Source organism: Sprattus sprattus, assembly GCF_963457725.1.
Source record: "Sprattus sprattus genome assembly, chromosome: 21".
Classification (NCBI taxonomy): Eukaryota; Metazoa; Chordata; class Actinopteri; order Clupeiformes; family Clupeidae; genus Sprattus; species Sprattus sprattus.
In genome coordinates this window covers 4,398,319-4,409,485 of record NC_137919.1, presented here as the reverse complement: position 1 = coordinate 4,409,485, position 11,167 = coordinate 4,398,319, and the positions used below count along the sequence as shown (strand labels likewise).

Below are 11,167 nucleotides of genomic sequence, written 5' to 3'. Positions count from 1 at the left end.
CTTTGTGGACATGAGTGTTATAACATGAAGTACACACACTCCGAGAAGTACACACACTCCAATAAGACGGAGTAAGAGAGCAAGAGAAGTGTAGTTGCTGCTTTAGACTACTGTTAAAAAAAAGACAAAAAGGAAAAAAAGTTTGTTCAGTATTTTATCTTTCAAGTGTTACTGTTTTGTTTTGTTTTTTGCTGAAGCGTTACGCCTGTGTTATTCCAAAAGTGAAAACAGTTAGTCTAATAGATTATGTTATTCCAAAAGTGAAAACAGTTAGTCTAATAGATTATGAGTTGAACATATTAAGTTTGTATGCAAAGAAAACACAGCACCATAGGCTCATAGAGGTCACACATGTCTAGTGCACCTGGATGCACTCTTGTCACATATACTTACAGTGCATTACATCCACAGATCCTCCTTCCAGTCTAAACTAAGTCCACATGCTTCATAATCGTTACAAGAAAAGAGCAATTGGCCCTAGCTTGGCTAGTGCATCTCTGTAATTAGCACATGGTTGGGCTTCATGGTCCAAGGGCTGCTGTCATAGCACTAGGGTTAGGGTTAGAGAAGGAGATGAAAATAAACCTTAGAGTCCCCTGGGACTGTTGTCATACACGTGCATGTACACACACACACACACACACACACACACACACACAGGCGTATACACACACACACACACACACAGACAAAGTTTCTTGTGTTGTGGCTTGTGACAGAATAAGGCTGTGTTGGACTGAATTAAACTCTTTCATGTTCAAATGACTGGACTGAGCATCCAAACGGCCTCATTTACTTGAGCTCATGTCAACGCAAACACACACACACACACACACACACACACACACAGATTATCTTACATGGACTAATGGATCCATCAGTAAGAATGTTGCTTATTGTCTAAAACTGTTGGCAAAGTGTTTCCCCCCCAATGAGCCACGTTCGATCAGTAGGGCTTTAGAGTCAGACACACTAGGTAGACTACTTTGCTAGTTTTGCAACTATGTAAATAGACGAAAAATCCTGTTGAAAGTCAAATTGAGAGAAGTTTTCTCCTGACGGCTGCTGTCTCTGCACCTGGAGTAAACACCACAGCTGCTTCTCCCACAGCACCAGCACAGTGTTATGTTATTCTGCAGCTCAAGTAATAAAAGTGACCTTCAGACCTCATCCTTTGTCTGGGTTTGTTTGTTTGTTTGTTTGTGTGTTGGTTTGTTTTGGTTATTTATATATTTGTTTACTTGTTTGTGTGTTTATTTTTTTCCCCCATCAATCAGTCAGAGTTGTAAAGAATTCAAACCAGGAAATTAAAAAAAGTATAAACATAGGGCCTACTTCTATCCCTGCATCCATAGCACATTAGGCTGAGTCTGACATCAGATAGATTTTAAATGGATTTTTTTTTACCTACGGTCCAGTTACCAGAGGACTATTTTTTTCACCTTTTGCCCAATTTATTGATTCAAACTTCACTTTATGCTCATCAAATTAGCTTGTTTATACAAACTTACACTTATATTTTTTACCCACACACAAAACTCCATAGCTTATCTCAGTCACATGCTGATTACAAGAAACTGTTACCCGCCAATATAACTACAATAAATAGCTAACATAAGTAGCTAAACAACATTTTACTTTTCTAAAAGAATTATCCATTTCAACAGAGATTCATATTCCCAGGGGACAACTAATAAGCTGAGGCTTTCCCCCTTCATGGTATCACACTACTCCAGCCGACACTAACCCTTGCCACACATGTGCCACGCATGCAGAACGCTCTTCGGACTCCGTGCAGCAGGCTATGCAGAATGCTCTGTCTCTTTCCAAGATTTCCCATTGTGACTGACACATGAGAACCATAAAGGCTTTCATTTTTTTTTTATACAAAAGTCATCCAAGTCTGGTGGCACTGAAGTGCAAAAGATAAAAACCTCCAGCCCTGAAGTGCAGATGCAACATACAAACACAAAAACGTGAAGTAACCCTGAAGTGCAAAACACAAACACACAAAAAAGAACATTAAAACAAACAAAAAAAGGGCTGAACATCGAAATCAACACTGGTGGAAGACCAAGCAGTCCCGAGGTGTGAATGCCTCAAATAACTCACAGAACTCAGTTCATCTGCTGCACTTTCAGGGCTGAACGTTTTTGTGTTCCATCTGCACCTCAGGACCACAGGGGTTAGTTCTTGGACTTCGGGACCCCAGTGCCACCCTATTAAAGTTCTGGAGGAACACACACACTCTGCAACCCACTCGCAATGATTCCCACCAGGGTAGTCTCGCTCTCTACTTCCTGTAGGCCCTAGTGTGTAGTAACGCAAATACCTCCACAATCCCACAAACCCTAGATACCGCACACAGGGATGACATCATTGTACAACTAAAATGCCACCTCATAAACCATGTGGCCACTGGTGATTTATGTGAGCGCTGACGAGATCAGCCATTTTTACGCTTGCGCTGGAAGCTCCGCTCCAGGCCGAGCGTAGATTACAGGCTGTGCGCACGGGTCTCTTGGCATGCTCTAGGAAGCTTCATCATAAACTGGTCCTCTGAGATACATACATTAGAAATTATACGTCCACAACGCTGCAAGATTACACTCAGTGTGTGAGGGAAAACAAGTTAGGGCTTGTACGCCAGCTGCCTGAATGATCTTTAGAGTGAACAATGGGGCAAAGGATTTTTTTTTGTCAGGTTTCTGACGGTACTGTCTGAAAGTCTTGCATTTTGTAGAACTTGAAACGGTCCAAATAGACCCTAGAGTAAATATGGACATACACACACACGCAACAATGAACATGCTCTTCTCACACACACGAACAAGCTCTTCAGACACAGAATCGTCCTCAACAATCCTCAACGTTTATGATGCAAAGAGACAACCTAGGCTTGAGGAAATCCTGGGGCCAGTTGTGCTCATCCTCGGGACCCCAGCTGTTAGTGGAAGGGGCCCCCCTGCTTTGAGTGCTCTTACTGAAAACACAGGAGCCCCCAATTATGGCTACAGGGGAGCGGGGGGGTGAGAACCTTTGAGAAGGCGAGACGGGTTGATTCGCGGGGCGCGCACAGAGACAGTAGGATCGGATTGCATTGTGGGAGGCCGTGACTAAGAGAGTGTGTGAGTATTTGTCATGGCACCTTTCCATGTGCAGCGCTGAGGTAAATCGGCACAGGTAATGTCACAACATGAGTCTGGGTGTTATGTTCTGTAAAGCAACGTAATGTGGGCTTTCACGGTTTCAAATTGTCTTCATTAAAGTTTATTTTTTTGTTGCTAGGCGTTGTTTTTGTTTGTTTGTTTTTTGGTTATGACATAAGTCATTCCCACTGTTTACTGTTGAGTTCCGGACTCAAATCCCAGGGGAAAAAAATATAAAAACAGCTTTTGCAACACGATGCCACTGCACTACGTCAGTTAGCAAGCCCTTACTAATTCCAGTTCTGCTGTAGTTATGTAAGTTAGCAATGCAAATCTGTTTGATGTTAGATTAGTTGCAGACAAAAACTCCAATGCCTCTTTTATGCCTCAAAAACTGCAATGTCTCAAAATCTACACAATCCTCAACGTTTATGATGCAAAGAGACAACCTAGGCTTGAGCTTTTACAGTCCCCTATTGAGCATTACCAGCAGAACTGTAGCAGAACTATGCAACTGTGCATGTGAGTTAACTGTGAAATGCAGTTAGCTGCATTGACAGTTCAACAGCAGTGCTCTACAAATGTCTTGAAACCATTTACACTGCAAAGACAGCTGTGTGTGTGTGTGACAGATATCATGTGGCATGTATACTTCCACCTGCTTGAGCTACTCTTGAGCAAAGTAGACAAGCAAACTACCCTCCCCCCACACACACCCACAGCCTTACACACACACACTCACACACAAACACACATATATATCTCCCCAGGCTAATAGTTAAAGGCCTGCGAACACCTGTTGCCTGTCTACCTTCCAAAACCACCCCCTTGACCCCGCTTACCTAACATACCCCTAGGGCCTCGACCTAAAGTGTGTGTGTGTTAGTGTGTGTGTGTGTGTGTTGGTAAGACGAGTCTAGCCACTGTGACTGACTGACCTGTACCTGCCCCTGAGGTTTTGCCCCTCTACGGTGCTCTGTAGCATGTGACCCAGTCACAGCACTTACTACACACACACACACACACACACACACACACACACACACACACACACACACACAAACAATACACACACACAACTGCCCCCACAGGCTGACCCTCCGAGGGGTCCGGGGCCCAGCCAGTGGCCCAGTAATGAAGGCCTGTTGACTGAAAACATTGCGCAAGAATAGCTCTGGAGGAGAGGTCTCCGGTGGGAGTTGTTATTTTTTCAGGGTGCTGTGTAAACTCTAAGATCACATGAGGTACCCCATCTGAGATTACTTAACATTTGTGTATTTGTGTGTGTGTCTGTGTGAGATTGTGTGTGTGTGTGTATGTGTACGTGAGTGAGTGAGAGCTAGAGTCTGTATTTGGGCATGTCTGAAGCAGGCATATGAACATGTTCACTGGGTGGGAGGCTTTTGGGGCGAAAGTTCTGTGAAAGAGTGTGTTTGCATGTGTGTGTGTGTGTGTGTCGGTTTTAAGGAATGGTTCCTGACAAGGAGTACGATTCTGTGTGTGAAGAGCATATTCGTGTGTGTGTGTGTGGGTGGGGGGGATATGTGTGTGTCCAAATTTGCTCTAGGGTCTATTTGGCCCGTTTCAAGTTCTACAAAATGCAGACTTGTACCGTCAACCTCCGAGGCATTCAAATGTTCCGGAGAAGGTCAGAAAGTCATTTGGACCGCGCAGATAAGAGACCTCATTCCAGAACAGGAAATGGAAAAGCACCAGCACCTTCCTTCGGCACACCATCCCCTCCGAGGCTTCTATCAGCACTCAAACTAATTAGCGACACGCAAATGGGTGGTCTCTATGGATTTAGCCCCTCTTTGGGGTTGGGAGGTGTACTTGTCATCTGTTAAAACAAAGATGGATGTCAAACATGGGGTCCCAACAGGTGCTGCTGATCGAAAGGTTAGGAAAACAGACCAGTGAGGAGAGGAGACAGTCTGGCCGACAGTCTGTGTGTGTCTGTGTGTGTGTGTGTGTGTGTGTTTCTGTGTCTGAGGTATGTGTGTGTGTGTGTGTGTGTGTGTGTGTGTGTGTGTGTGCAGAGTACTTCCCTGATAATGCAGTGTGAAGCCGCACGATCGGGATGTTAAAGCATGGCTGGCATACCAGGGAGCTTCGACAGCGGAACAAGTTAAGTCACAGGCACTGGAAGCTCTGTCGCGCCTGAGTGTTTGAAGATCCCTATCGCCGTGACACCCAACCAACGATGATGTCACTAAAGCATTCATTACTTCCCTGACATGATCTAGATTAAAGTCTGCATATTGTCCCTTTAATTCAGCTTCATTTATGAAGCATATCTCCACAAGACGGGTGGCTCCTTTGTTCTCTGCATGAGTTGTTCCTTGTGATACGGGTCGGATAATCTCCTGTTAGTGGATTTTCTTGTCTGGTGCCGTAGGCCGACAAGCTAAGACGGTCTTTATTCTTGACTCACTAACCTCAATGTCATCGTATTTCATTCAAACACGTCCATTATAAATCAGTAAGACAGGTTGTAATAAAACAGTACGACATTGTATATTGTTGTGTATATTTAGCACGCAATCACGCATCAGCCTGATAACAACCACTGGAATTTTTATATCTTTTTGAAAACATGCTTCTAACAATATCGATATCTTTTCACAGTGTTGTATTATTTGTGCATTTCGTCGATATGAAGACCAAGGACGCGAGGACAGATTGATGTCTTCTCTTCTCTCTCGTGACTAATTCGAAAAGACAGTTAAAATGGATGTTTGCCCACCTCGGTCGTGGCGTGAGAGGACGACTCCCTCTCAGCGAGACATGCCTCTGCAGATCCACCGACAGCCGGAAGCCCGGGCGCCGATTGGCCTGGTGCTTCGCATGCAAATCGATCCGCACTCAACCGTGATCTTTTCACAGAATCATGCCAGGACGCTTTCTTTGTGTGCGTGTGTGTGTGTGCGCGCACGTGTGTTCATATTTGTCGAGACACTGTCAGTGCTTTCGTGGGAAATGTGTCAAGTGGTTACCTCAAATGATCGCCTGGAGCTACAGCAGAGGAACATAATTATCTCTGGGCTACAGGTTCTCCGGCGACGGATTAACACCTTTCAACACTCTGTTAAGTGTACAAGTCAAAAGTTCAAACAAAGAACACGTATATGTTTTGTCATGTTGTACTTGTTTTTTTTTCCCTTCTCCTTGTTCTTGTACTCAGTCAGCATTCGGATGAATATAAATACATTTCCTCCTAAGGAGAAGAAGGAGGAGGAAGAAGAAAAAGAGGAAGAAGACTGAGACGATGAAGAGAAAGGAAATGTTTTTGTCATTTTAGGAGTTTGGGAGAAATCCAGTAATTATAAAAGCGTTTCATAATTCAGCTGTCTACCCCTGGAACTCTTGGGAAATGGAGAAAAACACCTCTTTCATTCCTCAGAGTTTGCTCACCAACACGACACAGCGCGGCTACAACTGGCTGGGCTGGTGTTGAGGGCCGAGGCTAGGTCCAGCCCAGCCCCCATAGCTAGCCTTTTGAGTCAGCCCTTAATGTCTCGCATGGAGTCTTGCTGGTGAGATAAGGGGCTGTGTGTGTGTGTGTGTGTGTGTGCGCGCATGTGTGTGTGTGTGTGTGTGCGCTTGTGTGTGTGTGCGTATGTGTGTGTGTGTGTGCACAAGCGTGTGTGTGCGGGCGCAAACAATCCAGTGTACTGTTTCAGCCTCCATTCATTTTTCAGTGTGAAAGATGCCGTTCAGCCCGGAGACAAAGAGGCGATAGACGCGCCTAAAGTAATACAACTGAACACGTCAGAGAGATGCCTGGAATTTCAGCACTGGACACAAATTGGTCTCTAAAAATATTTATTGAAGACATCATGTCACTGTATTTTTATCCTCTGGAAGTTGGTGGAGAAGATCTTTCTTCAAAGAAAGGGAGAAATACCAGGCGGGATATTTGACAAGGCTACTTATATTTTATAGCAACTTCGCCTTTCAAACAGAAGATCTATCCAAGAGGCTCGAAAACAATTGGGCACCTCGGCGGAATGAAAGATGAAGGGAGGCAGAAAGCGCGAAGAAAAAAAAGAGAGTGTTAGGTGATGAAACGGTGAAAATAACTTATATCCCCATCAGAGACGGGTGTCGATTACACAACATGGGCTGTTTTATAAGTGCCAATTTCATCTGCGTGAGTCTGCGATCGCACCACTGAGTGTTCTCATTCGCACCTCGTCTTCTGACCATGTGTCTCCTCATCGCTTATTCCCTCTGCTGCGGAGACTTCCAGAATAGTCCTAAGCGCATCTCAAGTCTGCGATAAAAATAGGCCCAGACACAGTCGTTCGTGTCATAGTGCCCCAGATGTCTCCACTTTGGAACTTCAGAGGCAGTAAATATAGTGCTGAGTGATGTATGGAAAGGTTTGACAATAAAACTGGAAACAAGCTTTGAAAAAAAAGGGAAAAAAACTATTTCTGAGTGTGTGTGTGTGTGTGTGTGTGTATGTGTGTGTGAGTGTGTGTATGTGTGTGAGTTTGTATGTGTGTGTGTCTTTGTGTGTGTATGTGTGTATGTGTCTTTGTGTGTGAGTGTGTGTGTGAGTGTGTATGTGTGTGTTTGTCTTTGTGTGTGAGTGTGTATGTGTGTGTACGTGTGTGTGTGTGTGTACGTGTGTGTGTGTGTGTGTGTGAGTGTGTATGTGTCTGTGTGTATGTGTGTGTGTGTCTTTGTGTGTGAGTGTGTGTGTATGTGTGTGTTTGCATGAGATAAAGACAGAGGGAAGAGAGAGAGCAAGCACATCATTGTAATGCTCCCCTCTTTCATTTAGGCTGATACAAACCAGATGAACCACGTTAAGTCAGCTGGCATCTTTAAACAGTACGGCGGTTTGTGTTCCATGCCCATATATTGACCTTGTCTCCAGGGAGCACGTCACTATAGAAACCCTCACCTGTCACTTTCAGACTAACAATGGGCCGGTAGTCACGGCAGCCAGCACGACAACCACTATGACATCATGCCATCTCGGGTTACACCCGCGCTTTATATGCACAAAGCCGTGTCGTTGGGGAGAAATTTGTTTATGGTGACAAAAACAAAGTGACTCTTCGTGGAGAAGACTCTCAGGGCAAAGAGAGAGGGAGAGAGAGAGAGAGAGAGACATCTGTTAGTATCAGAGAGCCGCTAGCGTCCACAGCACAATAGAGGGTGGAATCAAGTATAAGCTGATACTACAAATGCAAGAATGTACTGCAGGAGTATGTAAACTGTCTGTGTGTGTGTGTGTGTGTGTGTGTGTGTGTGTGTGTTTATGTCTGTGTGTGTCTGTGTGTGTGTGTGTCTGTGTGTGTGTGTGTGTGTGTGTGTCTGTGTGTGTGTGTGTGTGTGTGTGTGTGTGTTTGTTTGTGTCTGTGTGTGTATATGTGTGTGTTTGTGTGTATGTGTGTGTGGTGCTTATAAGGGAGGGACGGGTTGTTTGTTTGCATTCTGGATGGTTCCCCTATGTATATGAATCAGAGAATAATGTGTTTGTATGGAGGAGGGACACTCAAGGGTTATTTTATGTGTCTTTAAAATGACTGCCTGTGTGTCAGTGTGGGTTAATTTTATGTCTGTGGGTTAAGTCGTCATGTGTGTCTGTGTGTTGTGTGTATGTCTGTGTGTAGTTCCATTATAATGAGATCCCCTGGGAGAAATGTGAGTGAGAGAGAGAGAGAGAGTGTGTGTGTGTGTGTGTGTGTGTGTGTGTGTGTGTGTGTGTGTGTGTGTGTGTGTGTGCACGCACAATCTCCTCACTCCAAACATGAGAGTACTCAGCTGAAGGTTAAACGTCGAGTTCGGTCCTGTGATCTTGTTTCGCCTAGCCCAACAAGTACACAACTCCTCAAGATAAGTTTCACGAGAACCTAACAGCCAAGGTCAGGCCAATCCAAACTCCACGTGTTATAAGATGCTGTTGTTTTTCAGAAATTCCCCTCTAGCTGGCCTCACATCCTGATAACAATCAAAATGTGGATGCTTCAGGGCCATCAGTGTTTAAGGGGGCAATCCTCACCTGCAAATTAGTTTGTACGCATACCTTTCTTTGGAGGAAGGGGACTGCACTCTTGTGGAGGATTATCCTTGGCAAGAAATGCTAGTAACAGAATTGCTCACAACATGCACACTAAGTGAGGGCTGTTGAACCCTTACATGATGCACAGTGGCCTTGTGTGTTCTCCTATATACTCGTCTTGCTTACCTTAGTGATTGTGTAAACACGTGATGTATCCGTGCTGGTAATGGGGCAGACCCATTCTCGCTGGCTGCGAAGCCATTTATGAAATTCAACAAAATCCTTGACTCTTGTCTGATCCTAAAACTAACTTCAAACTTAATTGTCCATTACGTAACTCTGAACAAACAGATGACACCAAACTCTCAACAAGGCTACAAAGTTATTTTGTGAAATTCCACAAAAACCTTGACTCTTGTCTGATCCTAAAAACTGACTTCAAACTTAATTGTCCATTACGTAACCCTGAACAAACAGATGAGACCAAACTCTCCACAAGAGATAAGCTCAAGCTACACTCAAAAAAATACTGCCCAACTGTGAACTGAGGCTAACTCTAACTAAAGCTAACATACCCTGATTCTAGTCTGACCGTAAACCACACCCTAAATCTCTCAGCTCTCATTTCCATCAGTATTTACAAATGATTTGAGTTTAACCACGAGTTGGTCCCCATGCCTGCAGACATTTCTCAGGACTGTGGTACAAAATAACTGAACAGCTGCCATCGTCTGAAGAAAAGAAAACGAACATAATTCAGAGCAGGGACGTCACTAGGCAACTGTGGTTAGGGGGGCTAAGCATTATTCTGGCTAGCTCTTAGTGCTTTCACTGACAAGTTTCTAAACTGTATCTTAAACAAATCATGATGCAGGGTAACCTTTCTTTAGCCATAGCGTAATAAAGAACAACCAAAATAAAAAACAACAATTAGAGCTGATAACTTCAGACTGAATGCTTTAAGTGAACCACATGTATTTGGGGGGACTAGACGCTACATTTAGTGCCAAACTAGGCCTAGCCATACCCATGATTCAGAGAACTCCAAAACACACCTATGTGGATAAGAAAAACATACGCTCACACAGTAGGGTTTATTTATCCAATCACGTGATACCGTGAAACACACACTATTTTGGGCTAAACAGTGTCACCTTTCATCTAGATTGTCATGTTGCTCAAAGTCCCCACTAGTGGATGCTGAATGACGCTCGAGGGTACAGTGTGCTTTCTGTTAATCCACTTGAAGTGGTTAACTTACTGACAGGCTCATGTTGTGGCAATAGTCTGTCGGTCATCACTGATGGTTAAAACGGTGTTAAAAAGGAATGGATGGAGAACCTATAATTCATTTAACAGTATATACTTCAACAACGTCCACTTGAGGGGGGGGAAAACAACTCCTTATTTGGGTTAAATGAGGACAAACTGACTCAACGATGCGAGAATGGTACACTTTAAAAGGGCACTCTTTAGCTTTAACAATGCATAAAAAAGAACACAGTGTTCTCTCAAGGCAATCCGTCACACTCAGAGACGAGGAGTCTCTGTAATAAAACATGCAGGTATTGTTATGTCTAACAGCCAACAGCATGACAGCGTATTCACGTGCCCTTATTGCACTAGGACACATGAGGGTAAACTGTTGCCACCATACCGCTACCACTACCACCCACAAAGACATTTATTATTACTACCTCAAACAAGGGTGTCGGCTCCCCAGCACGTCCTGTCTCCGTGTACTTAGACGTTCTGGGCCAGGGCTCGGGGCAAGGAGTCGGCCAAGAAATGCTTTAGATTTACTGTGCTGTCGATGAAGAAAGCTTTAGTATCAATATTGTTTAAATCGGAATGAGCGGTAATCCTTGTATGGTGAGGCAGTGCTTCACTGCCTGCCTTAAGTGTCTACAAGGTGCCGGTAGCAGGGGGAAACAAAGGATAAGCTTATTCCATGGATATATGTGTGAGGCCACTCGGAGAGTACTCCAGAAGTATTTTA

The 11,167-nt window shown here is 44.2% G+C and overlaps 1 protein-coding gene across 1 annotated transcript in view; it reads left to right on the top strand.

Moving 5' to 3' along the window:
* LOC308382209 (multiple PDZ domain protein-like) overlaps positions 1-1,128 on the top strand; it is a 92,082-nt gene extending 90,954 nt beyond the window's left edge. The window contains 1 exon segment of the mRNA XM_080859901.1: positions 1-1,128. This exon segment is cut by the window's left edge and continues 1,669 nt beyond it. The gene's annotated coding sequence lies outside the window, so the exon portion shown is untranslated.
* The last annotated feature ends 10,039 nt before the right edge of the window (positions 1,129-11,167 follow it).